Source organism: Staurois parvus, unplaced genomic scaffold (genome assembly GCF_062004578.1).
Source record: "Staurois parvus isolate SC_StPar_1 unplaced genomic scaffold, SC_StPar_1.0 ptg000291l, whole genome shotgun sequence".
NCBI classification, from domain to species: domain Eukaryota; kingdom Metazoa; phylum Chordata; class Amphibia; order Anura; family Ranidae; genus Staurois; species Staurois parvus.
This window is the reverse complement of record NW_028318087.1, coordinates 1,754,659-1,776,260: the sequence shown is the minus strand read 5'-3', so window position 1 is coordinate 1,776,260 and position 21,602 is coordinate 1,754,659. Positions and strand designations below refer to the sequence as shown.

The 21,602-nt window shown below is 41.5% G+C and overlaps 1 protein-coding gene across 1 annotated transcript in view; it reads right to left on the bottom strand.

Moving 5' to 3' along the window:
• RASGEF1A (RasGEF domain family member 1A) overlaps positions 1-21,602 on the bottom strand; it is a 445,189-nt gene that overhangs the window by 212,211 nt on the left and 211,376 nt on the right. The window contains exon 2 of the mRNA XM_089682494.1: positions 10,940-11,033. The gene's annotated coding sequence lies outside the window, so the exon portion shown is untranslated. The remainder of the gene's footprint in view (positions 1-10,939; positions 11,034-21,602) is intronic.

The following is a 21,602-nucleotide window of genomic DNA, read 5'->3' as shown; positions in this document are numbered from 1 at the left end:
TGCACTTACCTTGATGAATGCAAAGTGATCCTTGATTGGATGTAGTGAGAGAGATGGAGTGGCAATGTCACGATCTCCACCTCATCCAATCAGAGAATGCCAGTAGGGAGAAATCTGTGATTGAGGGAGAGATATATGACTTCGACAGGTCATGTGGCCAGACTGTCCTTTTTTTTGTTCTTCTGCCCTTCCATTCAAAAGAGTAGTAGTCTCCTGATTTCAGAATCCTGAATCCAGCAAAGCTCATTTGTATGCAACTGTATTTTTTTTTTAAGAAAAGCGGCAGTATGGCCATGGTAAGGTTATATGGCTCCTTTTAAAAATGTCCCCCTTTGTCTACTATGCCAGGATGTAACCATGTATGTAAATAATTAAGAAAAATTGCATTTGGATGAGTATTGAACAGAAGTTGTGATATGGTAAACACAGCATGCAGGCATTTTTGCATATTTTTCCGAACTGAGAGAACTCTTTCCCACACCTACAGCTGCTGATCTCATTTTCTATTTAGTGCTTGATTTTTTTTTAAATAAAGAATGATGTTGACTGGTTTTTGATGGTTGCAAGCCAGAAAATATTATTTTTTTAAATTCTGGTCGAATGAAGATGCACTGATTTATAATTCCTAGCAGAAACTCAGAAATGCTTGAGTCAGACGAGGATGACCTAAAGCAGACTATTTACTGTATGCTAATTACATGCGGTTCTCAATTACCACACATTTTATCTTATTAAGGAAAGACTGCTGGGTAGACATGCAGCATAAATCCCCTGAGAGCTTCCTTATCACAGCGAGCAAGATCAAAAGGGATTCAGGAATCAAAGCCAGCGGATTGGACAGGCTGAAGACATGTTATTTCTAAACAGGATTATTGCATCATTATGTTCCTAATGGATCTAATGAGGGGGTGAATGTCATATTGGGCCATGATCTCTTAACGTCGCCATGCCTATGGATGAGTATATCCAGGCACTCATGTTCTACATATTTAACCAATTGTTTGGTACTGGAAAGAATAAGGCAAGCTGTTAAAATCTGGGGTACAGGCAATAATCATCATATTGTGGCTTTAAATGGATTTCATGAAATAAAAACACTAGATATACTTTGCAAAGGGTAACTTGTTACACTTGCTACACTATGCTAAGACTATACTAAACCCAAATGACAAAAATCAATGGAATTTGCATTACCTGATCCTGTCTACAAATATGTATCTGACTTTTCCCTTTGATTTCCCTTTCAGATATAATTTATTCCTAAAATCCTGCTGTTGTGTTTCCTGGAGGAAGGTACCTATGCTTGCCCTCTGTAGTCTCCATGTAAGACTATCATAATCATCCCCCTCAGCATATTCTCACATGGGACTACAATACAATTTGCCACTGCAAAAAACGACTGGTATGTAAAACGTGCAAGCACCTGACCACGATTATGTGTGTACTGCTTAAGCCTCAGGGTGGAAATCCAGATACGGTGCTTGAGCGCATTGGGGTGGCAATAACTGGAGCATAAAACAGAGTTTCTGAAGTTCATCAAGAAAAAATATCCAGACTGAAAGCATTATTATTATAAAGTACACTGGCACATGTGCTTTAACGTGAGGATTTAGTTCTATGTTAAAGAGGAACTTTACCTACCTAGGTATAACTACATTCTCTCTCTAATAAATGCCTTTATATGAGACAATTGGGCAACACAGTGGCATGTGTTAGTACTTCTACCTATCTGCCCCAGTGTCATTGGTTTGAATCCCAACCATGGCACTACATGCCTGGAATTTGCATGTTTACCCTGTGCCTTTATGGGTTTCCTCCTATACCCCAAAGACATGCTGCTAGGATATTTAGCTCCTATCTCATATGGTCCTAGTATGTATGAATGAGAGTTAGGGACTTTAGATTGTAAGCTACTGGAGAGCATGGCCTGATGTGAGTATACAACATACACTGTATGTGTAAAGCACTGTGTAAATTGTTAGCACTGTACTTGTAATAAATATGATAACAAAAAATGTACTAGTCTATGGAGTCTTCCTTGCAGCTGAAGTTCTCCTTGTGCCCAACTGCTTCCATGCTGTTATCTTGAAACTCCTTTTTCCAGGAGACAGTTATATGTTCCTGTTTGGAGGTCCTGCCCCTGCACATGCTTCGGGGGTTCTCTGCCAGGTGCTATGTGCTGCAATACTTTGTATCTCACTAAAACACTGCTTCATAGGATGTATAAAGTGGACATCCCAAGAGGCAGCAGGCTACTAACATCATCCTCACCACGTTTACAAGTATTTACTCTCTCTCTAACATAAAAAAACTACATCGTGTGTTGGGTGTTCAGGCACAACCCTTTATCAGGACTTCTAAACTGTGTAGACTAGAATGGTAGGACTTACCACCTGTGACATTTCCTTTACAGAAAGACCTTTCTTTTCCTCATCTTCATTTCAGCTAGTAACCATTCCAATACTGCTTCTCTGGAGATCCTAAAGTATTTGGTGGCTGTATCTCTATTCTTCTGTCACTTGGTAGTTCCATGAGTGGACTGTCAGCCTTCATAGCAGCTTAAAAGTTCTGTTTAGCCTTGTGGCAATACTTTGTCCCTCACTAAAACACTGCTTCATAGGATGTATAAGGTAGACATCCCAAGAGGCAGCAGACTAGTAACATCATCCTCACCATCTTTACAAGAATTTACTCTCTCTAACATAAAAATTCAAGATCGTGTTTTGGGTGCTCAGGCACAACCCTTTCATGAGGGCTTATAAACTGTGTGGACTAGAATCGTTGGACTCACTACCTGTGACATTTCCTTTACAGCAAGACCTTTCTTTTTCTCATCTTCAGATCAGCTAGTAACCATTCCATTACTGCTTCTCTGGAGATCCTAAAGTATTTGGTGGCTGTATCTCTATCATTCTTTCACTTGGTAGTTCCATGAGTGGACTGTCAGCCTTCATAGCAGCTTAAAAGTTTTGTTTAGCCTTGTGGTACCATTTGACTATTTTCGCTAATGGACCCATATTTCCAAAACTTAGAGCTCTTTATTATGAAAATGCTGACTCTACCACTGCTTTGGTCTGCTCCCTTGTGCCTTGCTATTGGTCTGTTAGTCAGATAATTGTCCATAATGGCAATAGTAAGATACAAAAGGGATGGGCTAAAGCACAGACAATAGTAAATATTTTTATGAAAAATTCTTTCTGTGGTACTTTAGGAAACTAATAAAGGTATGTTCAGGTACCCCTGTGTTACTCTGGTGAAATCCTGTGGTAGTTAGATTTAAATATAATCTGTCATCATAAAATCTAAAAAAAATCTTCTGTAGGTATGAGGTGCAGGAACATGTAGCAGTCTCTAAAACTTTGCTTTTAAGGCTGAATCCCCCACTGTTCAATGCTCAGATACTTCAGGGTAGTGTTGGAGCTTGCCATGATGGGCAGCCATCTGCAAATAGGAGTGTGCAGGAGGCAGGAAGATTTGGGCAGGCGTTGTGTCAAAGTTACATAGTTGTACCAGTTCATCCAGTTCACCCTGTGGGGGTGAGTGTACGCATTTATGTCTCGTATCCCTGTATATTGTGTTTAGTAAGATGATCATCTAAGAGTTTTTTTAAATTATTGTCACTTCCGGCTGAAAAAAAAAAAAACATCCACATCCTTACTGCTCTAACAGGAAAAAATCCCTTATGCAGTTTAAGGTTTTACTGCTTCTCATCCAATGTCATTGTGTGACCATGTGTCTTCTTGAGTGACCTGAGACTGAATAGTTTCCTCCTTATGCTGGGATCACCATTTTTATATATACAGTATATATATATATATATATGCACACATATCGCTATCATATCTCCTTCTTCAGAGAGAACACGTTTAATGTGTATAACTGTTTTATGTCTGAAATCCTTCAGCCCCCTTATTACTTTTGTTACCCTTCTCTGGACTCCCTCCAGTTCCAGCAAATCTTTCCTAAGGACTGGTGACCAGAACTGGATGGCATACTAGCAGCCTAACCAGAGTTTTGTAAAGTGTTAGAATTATAGCTTTATCTTTTGAATAAATACCCTTTTTAATGCATGCTAATATTCTTCTAGCTTTGCTTGCTGCAGCTTGGCATTACATGCTATTGCTGAGTCTGTCATCTATTAGGGCTCCCAGATCTTTTTCCATCCTTGATCCGCTCAGGGGTTCTCCCCCTAGCGTGTAACCTGCATTCATATTTTTAGCACTCAAGTACATTACTTTGCATTTGAACCTTATCTGCCATGTAGCTGCCCACCCCTCTATTTTATTGAGGTCCTCTTACAAAGTTTAATTTGTCAGAACAGCTGGATATTTGGAGGCTGCCACAGTGAGTAGAACTTAACACCTGCAGCATTTTTAGTGAAAGATTCTCACTAAGCTCCAACTCTGTTTATGTTGCACCCCTCTAGATTGCTAGGGGGAGCTAGCTAGTTTTTTCAACTGGAAAGGCTGAGTAGCAGAGGGTCATTTTAGGTCGGGCTGAGAGGCTCTGCAGATCAGTTTATTGATACCTCCCCCTGCTCAGGGGTGAGGAGGGGCTGATTTACAAACTTGCAGGATCCTGACCAATCCCAAGCCAGGAGGCTTGGCATGGGGTCAGGACAGCCTTTAAGTATGATTGAGCCTGCTCAGCAGCAGGAGAGTTCAGGTGGAATATGTGAGGAAGGCTAAGATGCAGGCGCCTGGGAGGGGGCCCGGTGGGAAGAGGCCTACCTACAGGCCAGGACCTGGAAAGGAGGATCACTCAACCTCATTGGTCCCCGAAGGGAGAACCACCTGTGGAGTCAGGGAAGGAGCCAGCCCAGCAGAAGGGCTGAAGGCAGCCACCAACCCAGCCAGCTCACAGGCAGGGACTGAGTGAGTAATTCTACACCCCCTGGGCCAATTAAGGGAAAAAAGCATTTTGGTGGGAAACCGGATTAGCTTCATACCCGGGACTGTTAACCCTTTTAAGTAGGAATCAGGGATTCCTCTAGACATCTGGGTAAAAAGATGATTTATCTGAGGTTTGAGGTGGTACACCAGTAGAGGCTGGAGAGCTATTCAAGAAGAGCAGGTCTATTCTTGGACTTGTACATAGTTGTTAAGAAGATGTTCTCAGTTTACTGTTCCTTGGGCATCCTATACACCCCTTGCCCTATCCAAGTTCAGTACCCCTAATAAAACTTTAAAAGCCAAGCTCAAGGACTGTTTACTGTCTCTGAAAAGCAAGTCTATTGAAAATATGTGTTGCCTGGCTGTGCAGAACCATATGGGGGACCCAAATCTTCAGCAACTCCTAAGGGGATAGTGCTACATTTCTATAGAAGCAAACAGTTTGGCAGGGTGAAATGAACCGTAATAACTGCAATTTCCATCATGTTCTACAATCACTATATTAATTGATGAAAGCCTGAAGTCATTGTTTTATCATTCACAACAGTGATGGTGGTATCAGGACACCTTAGCTGCTGTGTGATTCACTCTATATCAGTATTATTAAAGGGTATAAAAAGAAGCGGATGCATCAAACGATGATAAACTACTTCCCCATATTGATTTCACCATAAGTTATATCTAGTCAGAACATGCTTCAGGGCGAGCTTAGCACTCACATATCATAAAATGGTGAAGTGCTGTGCTCTCACTGGATTACATCCATCTTTTTTTTTCTATTTGATGAGTAACAACAAATGCTAAGTCTTGCCCCAAGAGCTTGCATATGCAGACTATGTGATATCCTGCTTTTCATTTTGGTACTGCCAGGCAGCCACTGGAAACCCCTGTTTACAACAAGATGGGAAATAAATAAATAACATGTGCTATAAATACCCTTTTTTTTGTCATCAGAAAAGAGTTGAGCTGCTTTGAAGTACTTCAACATTGCAGTTGCCATGGAGAAATAGAGAATGAGAGAAAAGACACCAGAGCAGCGAGTCTTTCCAAATGCCAGCAGGCAGCAATGCATTTAACCTGTTCATCCTACAAGGAGCCTGCCAATCCAGCAATGAACTCTGTCTAACAGGTGCGTTTTATAAAAGGGAAGGGAAGGATAAAATCAATGTGTTTTCTATGGCAGCCAATTGCACTATAAAGATGTCAGGTCCAACCTGGTCATTACTTCCATCCTTTATCTTCTCTCTAGATGCAGGTCTATTTTTTTTTAAAGGTCCTATATGCTGCCCACTTTCTGTCTGCCTCTGTCTAACTGAGCCGTATGAACTGGAGGAGAAGTGTGTCCTTCTTTGTATGTTCTTAATTGCAGATTGATTTATTGTCCATTTACAGCAAAGTGATGAAATAACTCAGCTAAGCTGGTGGAGAACAGACTTGATTACACTAATTTTCTGGCTGCAATATACAACATAGATTTCAGAAAAGAAAATGTACATTGAAAGCATTACAGTCCATTTACAGTCTCGTTGGATCTGTGACACCTTGGACACACAGGAAATGGCTTGAATGATGACAGATGTCACTCAGCATGGAAGAGGACCTGAACAGGACCTCATAGTGGTGAGTCTTTTTTACTTATTTCAGGCACTTATATAGCGCTGTCAATTTTACGCAGCGCTTTACATATATATTGTACATTCACATCAGTCCCTAACCCTCAAGGGGTGTACAATCTAAGGTCCCTAACTCACATTCATACATACACATACTAGGACCAATTTAGACAGGATCCAATTAACCTCCCAGCATGTCTTCAGGCAAGTGGTGCTGTGGTTGGGACCCAAACTGACAACCCTAGTACTGCCAGGCGGAAGTGCTAACCACTTAGCCATTGCGCAGTCTTCAGGGCACATCGTCAGAAAGAAAGTTAGCATTGCAAAAAAGAGCAGAATGTTTTATACATCAGCTATGCTGCATATTTATTTGTTTATTTTTTAATGAAAAAATTGAATTTGGGTCTAATGTATGCCACTCTGGACTGTTGAATCCAGAAATTGAAAACCATTCTCCGTGGCAATTCACACTGCTCTTTTTCCTACACTCACATTCACTGCCATTTACATTCTACTTTGACTGAATTTGCTCTCTGTAATATCTACCAACCAGTTACGCTGGCAAACAATGGTAAATCCCGGTGGAGAATGGAGGCAGTCTTTAAAGTGGAACTGTGCCCCCCCCCCCCGAAAAAAACCCAAGATAAAAAATAAAAGGACTTACTATTAGGCAACAAGCACATGTACTGGGGCATAAAAATATACATAGCATACATACCCAGTGTTTTTCAATACCTGGAAGCTGCAGGTGGTGTGTACAGCTATTTACTTCTATGGCCAGCTGTCAGCGCCACCTGCAGCTCCCTGGGTGCTAAGAAAATGTATACTTGGATATATGGTGATGCTTTTGTCCAGTGGTCTCCAAAAGGGGCCAGATGTGGCCCTTTGCCTGCTGTTATCTGGCCCTTGGGGCACTATTGCTCCCACTGACACCAATGATCGGACACTACTTCTACCACTGACACCAAAGTTGAGGTACTATTTCTCCAACTGACACCAACATTGGGACACTTATCCTCCCACTGACACCAAAGATCAGACACTATTACTCCCACTGACACCAAAGTTGAGGCATTATTTCTACCACTGACACCAAAGTTGAGGCACTATTTCTCCCACTGACACCAACATTGGTACACTTATCCTCCCATTGACACCAAAGATCGGACAATATTACTCCCATTGACACCAAAGTTGAGGCATTATTTCTCCCACTAACAACAATGGAGCACTATCCCTCCCCTTAATACTGACGTTATTGTTAACTCCCATTGGCCACAGTCTGGCCCCTCTAAAGTCTTAAGGACAGTAAACTGTTTAGAAAGTTTGGAGACACTTGCTTTAGTGCTTTGGCATAAACACATGCATGACGTATGTATGACATATTCCCTTGAAAACAGATATTCTGTATGGGGGGTAATACTAAAGCATTAATGTATGTCCTTGTACAAGTGTGTACATCCATTTATAGCACAGTGGCTAAATGGTTAGCACTTCCACCTGGCAGTACTAGAGTTGTTAGCTCAAATCCCAGCCACAGCACCTCCTGCCTGGAGTTTACATGTTCTCCCTGTGCCTGTGTGGGTTTCCTCCGGGTACTCCAGTTTCCTCCCACACTCCAAAGACATGCTGGTAGGTTAATTGGATCCTGTCTAAATTGGCCCTATTATATGTATGTGAGTTAGGAACCTTAGATTGTACACTCCTTGAGGGTTAGGGACTGATGTGAATGTACAATATATATGTAAAGCGCTGCGTAAATTGATGGCACTATACAAGTACCTGAAATAAATAAATTTACTTCTTTGTCCATTTGTGCATGTCACCTGCGGTCCCTGGGCATGGGAAAACAGTGGGATTTTATTGGCATATTTCTATGCTTCACTATATCTGTGCAAATAGCTTTAGTGTGTAAATGAACTCGAATATTCTTCTGGTAATACAAAGTAAAATGAGATCTTTTGCAACCCCTTAAAGATACGGTGTTGATTTACTAAAGGCAAATAGACTGTGCACTTTGCAAAGCGCAGTTGTACTCTGCAAGAGCAGTTGCTTCAGAGCTTAGTAAATGAGCAGAAGCTTTGCTAACTTCCATCATCCAATCATGTGCAAGCAAAAATGCTACTTTTTTATTTTCCTTACACATGATTGGGTATTGTTTGCAAAGTGAAGCTTCACTTCATTTATCTTTAGCAAATCGTACCATAGTGCCACTATTTTTACTATTCCTGGTCACCCCTCTTCCATCAGATTTGTAGATCTGCCCACACTTTATGTCATTCCTAAATCCTGGACATGAGAACTATATCATTTGGCTGCAGCATTGACCTAACCAACATAAAGAATCCCACCATCTTCTGCAGGTGCGCTTTAAGGCCAGTAATGCTATACATATTGGCTGAACATGACAACACCTGACCAGGTGCACCCCCGAGCCGTGGCTCTGCGTTTCCATTCACACACAAAGCCACAGCTCGACCCCACCCCTCCCTCTCCTAATTGCTTCACTGGCTGTGATTGACAGCAATGGAAGTCAATGGCTTCTGCTGCTGCCTCAGCCAATCAGGATTGAGAGCCCCGGAGAACCAAGGCTCTCGTGGACATTGCTGGATCGGGATGGGGCTCGGGTAAATGTTGGGAGACCTTGGGGGCTGCTCAACACAGAAGGTTTTTTTACTATTCTATGTATGAAGGTAAAATCCTGAAGCCTTTAGAGCCACTTTAAGGATAGTGATCATATGAAACCATTTATTTTCACATGGTTGTTGGCTCCTTTTCAAATCATAATAATAACAGAAATCACCCAGATGGCCCTGATCAAAAGTTTACATACCCTGGAATGTCTGGCCTTGGTACAGACACATAAGGTGACACACACGGGTTAACATGGCGATTAAAGGTTAGTTTCTCATATTTGTTGCCTTTTAAAATGCAATTAGTGTCTGTGTATAAATAGCAAATGAGTTTCTTAGCTCTTACATGGATGCACTGAGCAGGATAGATACTGAGCCATGGAAATCAGAAAAGAACTGTCAAAAGACCTGTGTAACAAGGTATAATTGAATTGTATAAGGATGCAAAAGGATATAAAAACATGTCAAGCGCCTTTAATATGCCAGTCAGTAGTGTTAAATCACCTATTAAGAAGTGGAAAATTCAGGGATCTCTTGATGCCAAAACCAAGGTCGGGTAGACAAAGAAAGACTGTAGCCACAACTGCCAGAAGAATTGTTCGGGATACAAAGAAAAACCCACAGGTAACCTCAGAAGAAATACAGGCCGCTCTGGACAAAGGTGGTATGGTTGTTTTGAAGGAGCGCAATACAATGGTACTAGAACAAAAATTAGCTGCATGGTTGAGTTGCCAGAAAGAAGCCTTTACTGCACCAATGCCACAAAAAAGCCTGGTTACAATATGCTCAACAACACCTTGACATGCCCCACTGGGCTTTTTGGTGGCATTGTTGCAGCAAAGGCTTCTTTCTGGCAAGTCAGCTATGCAGCTCATTTTTGTTCAAGTATCATCATATTGTGCTCCTTCAAAACAACTACACCATTCTTTTCCAAAGCAGCCTGTGTTTCTCTTGAGGTTACCTGTGGGTTTTCCTTTGTACCCTGAACAATTCTTCTGGCAGTTGTGACTGCAATCTTTCTAACTGTACCTTTACTTGGCTTGTTGTCAAGAGATCACCAACTTTTCACCTTATTAAAAATAGATTTAACAGTACTGACTGGCATATTCAAGGCTCTGGATATCTTTTTATATGCTTTTCTATCTTTATAAAGTTACATTACCTTGTTACGCAGGTGTTTTGACAGTTCTTTTTCTGCTCCCCATGGCTCAGTATCTAGCCTGCTCAATGCATCAACGTAACAGCTAACAAACTCATTGACTATTAATCACAGACACTAACTGCAATTTAAAAAACTACAGATGTGGGAAACTAACCTTTCATTGCCATGTTAACCTATGTGTGTCACCTTGTGTGTCTGTACAAAGGCCAAACATTGATTTTTGTTATCATTATACTTTAACAAGGAGCCAAGCAACGATGTGGTTATGTGATCACTATCCTTAACTAAAACACAGTTTTTTGGCATGATCAGTCATATTTTCAATAACAAAGCCATAATTTCACGATTTCTGCCAGGGTATGCAAACATTTTAGCACAACCGTATATATTATACAGTTTTAGCTATTCAACATTTCAAATGTACCTTACATCACATGCTGTTCATATCAAATTTACATCCAATAAAATAAAAACAGAAACCAAAAGACCAACAGAGATGCTTGTTTACAATAAACCCAAGATGATTACTCACTAAATCTAAACCTATACATCTGTCAAGAGATTCATGTGACCATTTGAATATTGCTATCCTATTGTATATGTATACAAGAAATCCTGTTACTGTATCAACCTACTCACCCATAGCTGCTTCCACGGGCACTCACACACACCAGCGGCAGGATTTTCTGAAGCCGTAGTAATAAGCAGATGTGACCAGAGCAGAGAATACAACCTGCAAAGAGACAAGAACATAACATACTGCTGTTACAACTATTCATCAAAATGGCTTTACATTAGCAATTCAATATAGGGGGGTTCAATTCCAATAGCACTTGATTTGGGAGAAAAAAAGACCTGGCATTAATATACCGCATATATACCCTGTCTACCGATGCCACAGTACATCTCTTGGAAAAGTTGCCAGACTGCTACTTTGGGCCTGATCAGTCCATTGTTGTATTACGCAGCTGTTACATAGGTATTTCCATTCATTTTTTCCCTTCCTTGCTGGAAATAACACCAAAGAAGCCCCATCCCCGTGATGCACCAAAATGCGTAGGCGTTAATTCAGCCCAGGATAGTTCTAAATGTAATTATTGAAACAGATTGCAGTTAGTTTAAGTATTAGATTTGGGGGTAACCTAATACCTAAGAATACCTAACTTAACCCCTAGACGCCGAGCGCATGCAAATATGCAGCCTCTCGGTGTCTGGGTCTTGACGCCGAGCGACCGCATATTTGAAGACCATTTGAAAATACATATGTGCTGAGAGCGCGTACCCTGCACGCTCCCAGCTAATATGCCCGTGACTCACAGGAAGGTCCCCTTGCGATCAGGATCTTTTCTGATCATGTGATCGCCATGAGAGCGAATCACAGTGGTCACATGACCCTAAAACCCTGCCTCCCGGCTTCTGAAACTCTTAAAGGGCCAGGAGAAGCCGGCGCAAAGGGGTTAAAGTAAAACTATAGCCTTCCATTAACCAATTAGCGCAACACCAACTTGTAATAGCATCTGCACTTTACGTTTTCCCTTTGTCTCTGCCAAATCCCACAAATATCTGTTGAGCCTGCCAATGAAGACCACCTAATGCAGCTTCCCATGATGGTGTGGCAATGTGGCATACTGCTCCTGATTTCAGAGCAGAGTTGCCACTCTCATGTAGGCTGTGTCTGCTTACACTACAGTTGGATAAAAAAATGCTGACGTGGATGTGGCCATCAACATGATTTAAATGCTGATACCAAGTCATTCCACACCTGTAACACCTAGTCCTGCCCACCTTTTTCTGGATTTGCTGCACTAGCTCTGTGACGGACCCCCACTGTGATCCATAGTGCTTTGGATGGGATGTGCAACATAAGTGAAGGACGATTTGGCTCATTCAGAGAAAGTAAAGAATTTTTTTTTTAAACTTTATGAGACTTGGGACATTACTTAGTGCCTAGATTTGGGACTTGTTTACACAGGAGCTTTAAGTTTTACTTTGAACCAAACTTGTGAGCTCACCTTACCTTGTACAGCAGTCCTATAGATAGATATGGCACCTTTTTATTGGCCACTAAGTGTGATAGGCAGTTTTATTTGCCATTCAAGAAGAGAGGGACAGAGCTCAACCTCGTAAACTGTATTTGATATGATAATTGCACACGCCAGATTTTGGGGATCTTGTGTTCCGAAGATAAAGTAAGCCATGCTCCGAGGCTCCTGACTATTGTACCTGGGGTCACTTCACATGGTTAGGTAAGCCCAGATTCACTTTAAACAACCCACCAGCAAAAGGAAATCCTTGGCTATAGTAGAATTCATCTTCTATCTGTAGCACCCTACTAGTTAGGTGTGGGGATGGAGGAGTGGGATTATCTGCTTTTGTTTGCTATGGTTTCCCAGGCTGTGGGATTGATTGCTTCCCACTATCTCTGTTGAGAAGCTTCCAGAGTCTAAGGCAGGGAGATGCAAATCCCCAGCTTTAATATTTACTACCCTCTGTCTAATCCCTGGGGAAGTGTGTCCAGTAGGTGGTCAGGGAAAGGGGTAATTAGACTGAAGAGTAGTCAGTGTGTGCCTGATCTGATCTACCTGAGGTTGGACTGCTGATGCTTAAGGGGGCTGCTTGCCCCTGGAGCCATCCAGGACTGGCTGCTTGGCTACTCGATCCTATGGACAGCACCCTCAGTTTGTGGGACTCTTCTTTGAGTCTGTGAGTAGAGCTTCATTACTGAGCTGAAGTCCCCATTGTTCCCAGCTTTAGATAGTAACTGTTCCAGCCAGCCTTATACTTGCTCAAGATTTTCTGTGGTGTTCATCTGCAAGGATTAAAATTGCTTTGTTCTACGTCAGACTGTGCTAAAACCCCCTTTTTGATCATAGACTTTGCCTATGAGAGTATTTACAGTGTCCTCAGCCTGCATTTGTGCTCAAGGATTTTGGAGTATACCACTCCTCATTGTTCTCATCCAGTTGAAGCAATAAATGCAAAAAAAGGAGAACCCCTTTTCATTGAGCAAGAAGGCGTGACTGTTGCTGTGTGCCTGGCTGCCTCTACACTGAATAGGGAAGAACTTGGAAAAAATCCAGTTGATCCTATGGAGGAAGGCACTACATATCAATGGGAGTTGAAAAGTTGACATTGCTAATACTAGTCACCAGATGTTTCCTTTCAAATATCTGAACCAGACTGAACACAAATTGCTTGCTGTAATGAACACTTAAACTTTTATTCAGAAACAAAATATAAATCATAGTCCAGGTTAAAGCAATGTGAATTAGGGAGCATGCTTATGCGGTTAGCACTTTAGCCTTGCAGTGTTGGAGTTCAGGTTCCTACCAGGAAACTAGCTGCATGGCATATGAGTGTCTTTACCAAGTGTATGTGGGATTGCTCCAACAGGGGATTCCTTCCACACTCTAAAAGCCTTCTGTTAGACTAGACACTACCACACGTGTAACACACATACCAGACCATGGGTTCATGGATTAAAATGTATTTCAGATTTAGTTGGCACATTTAAATGGTTAAATAAATCTACATCCAGATTTAACAAATGTGAACAATATTAAATAATAATTCTATGTTTAGGTTAGACTTCAGAAACAGAAGTACAAACCATAGACCATTCACCAATATCATTTTACTATAAATATTCAATGCCAGTTGGGAATTTGACTTTACATGAACAGGATTTTCTGCGTATAGTTTTTCTTTATCGTTTTGTTAACCAACATAACCGCTTCTCTTCTATTATTGCATGGTTTGTCTCTAACTGAACCTGATTTTGCACACTTGGAAAGGACATTAAAGTAAAAAGGCATTAAAGGAAAATTAAGTTGCTTCTGAAATTCCTTGGTTAGCATACAAGAAAACACAAGCAAGACGTCTTCAGTGAAGTGATTTTGACGCTAATGCAGGTATATCTTTGAATATAAAGTTATAAGTGGAGTACCCCCAAACATAAGTGTTCTGTTTACAGTATAATGTACCAACATTTAAATTAATAAGAAACCTTTGGTTTCTAAAGGGGGGGTGAATTCATCACACTTATAATAAGGGCCCTGATCAGTGGTAGTGGTTATTATCTGAAACATGCAAGGATAATCTCATTATTGCCGACTGCTAGTTTCTTACAATATTCAAGCCTTTCTAATCACCGTAATTAGACATGACACTAATTTCCCAGAGTTATAGATACTTTCAGCATGATTACAAGTAGCTCAGTGTCTCACAGCTGTTGTGCATCCAGATTTTAGGATTACCTGCTGTATTACTACAATACAAAATAACTAAACTTGGAGATATTTCACAACACCATATTATTCCAAAATCTGTTGAGCATAAATGAATCACCCAATTGTACATTTACATTATCATTAGTAAAAAGCCTCTAATAGGTTTGTTACACAGTGGATCTTTTTTGGGTAATTTAATTTATCAAACTCAGAGGCACTCCAGAAATTAGGATAGGCACAAGACACAATATAAGCTGCTATTTGTAGATTTCAGCATGTGCAGTATAGAAGGCGTAAAACAATTTTATCTAGCAATCAATTACTGGAGAACTTTATTATGTAAGACCATGATCAAAGCCTGATGATACTGATTAAGATTACACTCTCTGTTTTCTAACAATACCTGAGTTGTTATGAATCATAACTCGGCAATGATTAGAAAAACAGAAAACTACTTATATGTTGCAACACTTTTCATAATTTTTAAAAAAAATTATTATAAATGTGTATTTTTAGTAACCAAATATTTTTAGATATTATTATCTTTATTTTTAAGCAAACCTTGAACCCTAAAGAGGGTGGAATTTGATATTAATCTATCCCCGATCCTTCAATATAGCACCCATTAGCCATCAAGCTACTTGTCAAAATCTTTGGAGCAAGGCCACATGTGCAGTACACTTTCCATTCCATCCTATGGAGAGTTTGTACTCCACTGAAGCCAGGAGTTTGAACTCTATATTTGATTGAATGAGCTTTACAGCAGGAGTTACAGGGAGACCCCATTCTCCAGGGGGCTTGTGTGGCTCCCCTGTACACCTGGATAGGAGGGGTGGCAGGGGGAGGCATATAGAAGAACTGATGCCCTCAATTTTCCTCTCGTAGCTGCTGAAAGACGGTTTCTACTCCCCCTTCAGCAGGCTTTCATTGGCTGTAGGAGGAAACTGGAGGGCATCAGGTCCTCTATATGCCACCAGCACCACCCCTCCTATCTAGGTCCTGCTGTCACTGTACTGCTGTGTACTCTCCTGCCCCACCTCATCTCCCACAGCTCTGCCAGCTTTCCCCCCCCCCTCTCTCCCGCCAGCTGCTGTGGAGTATGCTTTCCTGATGGAGAGCGGGGGAAGGGACCAGTAAATATGTCATTTACTGACCCCTTATTTTTCTGAATAAACAGAGTCAGTGATCGATACTAACCACTGAATCTGTTCATTCATAACCAAAGCATAGTAAACTGTGTTTACTATGTATCAGCTTGTGGATGAACGGGACCCTCTGTACCAGAGGCGGACTGACCATTTGGAAATTCGGGCACTGCCCGAGGGCCCGGGGTCAGTAGGGGGCCTCATGAGTACCTTTTTCATAGGCTTTTTCATGGCATCTTTTTCATAGGCTTTTTTGAGTTTGGGCAAGGACACAGGGGCCCCATGATCCCCTATTGCCCGGGGGCCCCATGAGTTGTCAGTCCGCCCCTGCTCTGTACATAGCTATTTCTGTCCATTCATTCTGTTCTGCTGAGGCTCCTTTCTCTGTCTCAAAGGTGGAACATCAGAGGCCTGATATCTCACCAAAGCCCCACAATGGGGCTCCTAAAAAATGTTAAAAATAATAAAAAAATAAATAAATAAAAAAAAGTAAATAAAATGGTAAAAGAAATTAAAAATAAAATAACAAAAATAAAAAACTACAGACACCTGTGGTGGAACGGCATGGTTTGCAAAGATCACACTTGTAACTGGGACCCGGCATTCTGCCACTGTGGGGGGGCCCCAAGATGGCAGGAAGGGGACCCATTGCAGAACATGTGAAAGGATCCTGCTGCAGGAGCATAATAAAATCTCAGTTACAGTGAGGCTGCCTGTATTCTGGGACAACATGTCCCATGGTCCACTTGTCCTGGCTGCTCATTAGTCCCTCACTACAGCCAATGGGGATGCAAGGGGAGGAGCAGGGTGCTGAGCAGTGGGAGGGAGAGGACACAAGCCCACAGCTGCACTTCTCCCTATCCCAGCATGGCTGGTCAGTGCAACACAGCTAGGAAGGGAGGAAAAGAGTGTTGGGGGGGGGGGGGGGGGAGTCCACAATCTGCTCCTCCAGCTACTCCAGTGAGTGGAGCAGGGGGAGCTCGCAGCTGCTCTTGGTTTGCAGCACGGCCGCACTGGTCCCTGTCAGTCTCCCTATGCTGTGACAGGAGAAGGGGGTGCAAGTGGTGAGAGTGGGACCAAGGTGGTGGATAGTACCCGACACATCTAAAAAAACACCATAGAGATTACATTTATAATTTAATTTACTTCTATTTCTATCTATTTCCCATAAACATCAAGAACATACTGGAAAGATAAAAACAGCTAATTTTATGAGGACTGTTCTCCTAGACTTAGACTGGTAGGGAATATTGTGATTGAAGAGCGTAGAACAGAAATGGAAATGCTTCCAATTAACTGTATGCAAACAAACTGCAAAATACATTCCCAGGGTCAATAAGTTTTAGCCAATAAAACTAAAAGCTATTTGGCTCATGTCCAAACTTGAAGTTCTGGCCCCCTCCAAAAAAAATTAAAAGTCAGCAGCTACAAATAGTGACTTTTAATATTAGGTGCTGACTTTTAATATTAGGGCACTTACCTGTCCAGGGATCCAGCAGTGTCCTTACCCCAAGCTGATTCTTCAGTCAGCTGTCAGGTGCTGGCGCCATCATCTTGACTAAGGGCAACCGGCAGTGAAGCCTTGCAGCTTCACAGCCAGTCACCTACTGAGCATGTGCAAAGCGCTTTGTGAATGGGCCGCAGTCCTCTGGGAGCTGTTGAGTTTCCCAGAGGGCTGCGGGGGAGGCTGAACTTCATACATACTATAAACAAGATGTAACATGACAAAGTATTACTTTGACAAGTATGGCTAACAACTGATATGTGTGGAAGATGTATAGTATTCTATTCCAACATTTTGATTATTATTACTTTGTAGGGCACTGTTTTTGCCTCTTGATGTTTGGCAACACTGGATCTTAACCTTTTGGAATGATCCGGATCCTCCAGTCTACATGGTGTTTGTGGCTTTCTATATCTGGGAACTGTCTGTAAGCCTTATGAATTTCTTGTAACAGGTAACACATGTACTGTAAATTTCCAAATTATGGAATACGTACTGTATATCATTGTTCTTTATTATTACTCATATTGGATTTTTTTGTAAACATAGAAAAAAATATATGGAAGATCTCTCTTAAGAAGCAGGCTTGTCTTGCGAAATGCGTCAGTGGACTGCCCAAAGCTCTTCCCCACTGACCACTGTGGGATGCAACTGTGAATGTCTGGCATGTTATATGACTGTGCAGCTTTTAACAATATCTCAGTGTTTGTCATTTTCAAATTTTAATATTGTTGTACAAATAAATATGAACTTTTTTACATATGGTTTGGTAACTTGAAAATCCTAGTAGTTTTTCCTTTGGTAGGGAATTGGGTTATATTTCAGTGTCATGTCAATAGAGGATGTGGTACCAGTAAAACCATTGGACAGGTTGAGACTGTTTTTTATCAGTCTCTCTCCCCATATCTAGATTTATCGGTGTACCCCAAGAATCAGTGTTGGGACCCTGACTTTTCACCTGTTTACAAATGATATAAAGTTTGGGATTAAAAGTACCATTTCAGTCTTTACAGAGGACACCAAGCTGTGCAGTGGAATAACGTCCTTACGGGATGTCTCCAACTTACAAGCCAACCTCAATGCACTGTTTAATTGGGCAACTATGTGACAAATGAGGTTTAATGTTGATAAATAGGGTTAAGCTTGATGTTTGAGTCGAACGCCATGCCCATCAATGCACTGCGCCCTGACATTGCATTGTGATTGACCAAAGCAATGCACCTGACCACAGGTCAGGTGAAATGATTTGGCCAATCACAGCACATGATGACGTCACAAGGAGGCCAGCGTGACCCCACCCCCATGTGATGTCATCACAGTATTTAAGAACTGTCATCTCGGCGCAGCTGTCAGATGGAGGGAGCCAGAGTTGAGAGAGGAGTGTTTTTTTCTTTACTTGGGTCGGCATCATGATTGACCTACTTTGGGGGACATTTTTTATTTTTGTTCTAATAAATGACTTGTCAAAGACTGTCTACTGTGATTTTTTTTACACTACACTTTTTTGGGGGGGAATGAGTAGTGGTATCATGTACTCCATACTCATTTACATGCAGGGGCTGGGATCTGGGGGGCCCCTTGTTCTGATAAGCCCTGTGCCCACAGACCCCCAATATCACTGGCCACTGCTGTGGGGAAGAGGCCCTTGCCCCATCAACATGGGGACAAGGTGCTTTTGGGGGGGCCTACCCCAAAACACCCCCCCATGTTGAGGGCATGTTGCCTAGTATGAATCAGGAGGGGGGGCTCTCGCTTGCCTGCCAGGCTGCATGCTAGGATAAGGGTCTGGTATGGATTTTGGGGGGGATCCGCACTCCATTTTTAAAAAAATTGGTAAAATGCATACCAGACCCAAAGGGCTTGGTATGGATGGGGGGACCCCATGCCATTTTTTTTAACTGCTGGGCAATGCTAGCAATTCTTTTTTAATTCAGCTGTCAGCTGGGAACCCCACTGACACCTGAAACATTAAACAATGTTTTCAGTACTAAAATACTGCATCACCTAATAATATAACTCTTGCGGTATTTTAGTAGTTGTGCGGTATCTTACCGCATACTCAGATGTGGTAAGATGATGCTTAGTGAATTGTCCCTGTTTGAAGTTCACTGTCGAACTTTCGTTAGGTTCGAATGTTTGACCGCAAACCGAATAGGGGTGTGTTCGGTCCATCATTATTGATAAATTGCTCTTGAGGGCTAAAAACATCCATGCATCCTTAGAGGAGAACAGCTGGGGGAGTCAATGGTGGAGAAGGATCTGGGTGTTCTGGTAGATCACAAGCTTAATAATGGCATGCAATGCCAAGCTGCTTTTTCTTAAGCTAACATAATCCTATATTAAAAGAGGTATAGACTCCAGAGAGAGACATCATTTTGCCCCTGTACAAATTATTACACCTCATCTGGAATATTCAATTGAGTTTTGGTCACCAGTTCACAAAAAATATATTGCAAAACTGCAAAAAAATTAGCTGAACTGAATGTATTCTCTCTTGAGAAGAGGAAATTAAGGGGGTTATGAACACCATGTATAAATTAACTGGTCCATATAGTGAACTTGGTGTGGTTATTCACTTTTAGGTCTCTACAGAGGACAAGGGAGCACTCTTAATGCCTTGATGAAAAGATGTAACCTCCACACATGGAAAGGCTTCTTCACAGTAAGAGCTGTGAAAATGTGGAATAGACTTTCAAGAGAACTAGGTCTGGACAGCTCAGTAGATTCGTTTAAAAAGGCCTGGATGAATTCCTATATGCACAGAATGTACTTGGATATTTACTTTTATAGATCAATGTAGTATAGGTAATGTGGATATGGAAATATCTGATTATCTTCTGGGGAACCAGGAAGGAATTCATTTTTCCCCAGCTGGAGCAAAATTGGATCATGCTCTGTAGTTTTTCTTTGCCTTCCTCTGAATTAACTGTGGGTAAAGAATTCTGTCTATAGAGGTTTTCTATTTCTTTATGCTATTTGTTTTTCTATTGGTTGAACTAGATCAGGGGTGTCAAAAGGCTGGCCATCCAGGTGTTGAGGAACTGCAAGTCCCATGAGTCCTTGCAAGACACTGACATCCACAGGCAAGACACCCAGAGGCAGAGGCATGATGGGACTTGTAGTACTTCAACAGCTGGAGGGCCATAGTTTGGACACCCCTGAACTAGATGAACGTATATCTTTCTTTAAACTAACTATGCAACTATATAACATTAAGTTCGGAGAAGCCAATATCTTTGCTTTCAGTAATAGTTGGCAAATTCAAAGGTTCCCAGGCACCCTGGGTTGCCTTCAGGTATCTCCAGGGGTGCCTTGGAAAATTGCCTAGAAATTTCCCCAAATTGTATACAAGCCAGCAGGTTGATCAAGCCTACCTTTTAGTTACACAAAGTCACAGGATTTCATTGTGCTCCATTACAACTTTCTAGCCACTGACAACATAAAAAATCAGTAATGTCATTAGTTAATAAGAAGGACATTGGGCCCCTGCACAGCATTCTTGCTTGCCCCTCCCTGTCAACACTGGGGTCACATTAGCTCAGTGAGATAGAGAAACTGAGGGAGAAGAGAAACAATGGAATACTAGTCAGTACCAGTGTGCAAAGGTGTATTTGCTTTAAAAGAATGCATCACCTCTGGCGTTGGATGTCCCACATGTGCAGATGTTGCTGCATTTGGCAAAACTATTAGTTTAGTTTTTTAAATTTTGTAATGGGCGCCTTGAGATTGTGCAGAATTTTAAAGGGTGCCTTGAAATTGTGCAGAATTTTAAAGGGTGCCTTGAGATTGTGCAGAATTTTAAAGGGTGCCTTGAGATTGTGCAGAATTTTAAAGGGTGCCTTGAGATTGTGCAGAATTTTAAAGGGTGCCTTGACTGAAAAAAAGGAACACTCTCCTAAAATGTTACATGCAACCACATCCCTTCCACAATATGAAAATGAAATACAAACAATCATTAGCCAAAAGACAGCAGTAAACCCTCTATTCAGGATCAGAGTGTTGTTGTTGAAATCATTGTGTGCAGAATAAACCAATGTGGTTTTGTCTGTTCTTAGTGCGTGTTGGCTCACACGATAGGGAGCTAGTTACGTGCCAGAAAGCTATGCTATATTACAAATCTGTATTTATAAGTGACCCTGATGGTATTTGAACAAGCGAAATGTGTGGAATGTTCTGAAAACTAAAGGACAAATTTCTGTCTATTCTACTTGACTTTAGTTCAAGGAATGTGGAGAACAATTAAATAGTGATAGTGTGTGGCTACTGTGTGGGGAGCAGAAGGATAATAAGGGGACTGATGTTAGCCTAACTTAGCGTGTAAACAAGATTTCTAGTTCTTCTACATTTTTTCTCCTCCATGCTTACAATCAGTTACAGTCAATTAACAGGATGGTGACTATGATTAAAGCTGATGTTAGATAGTT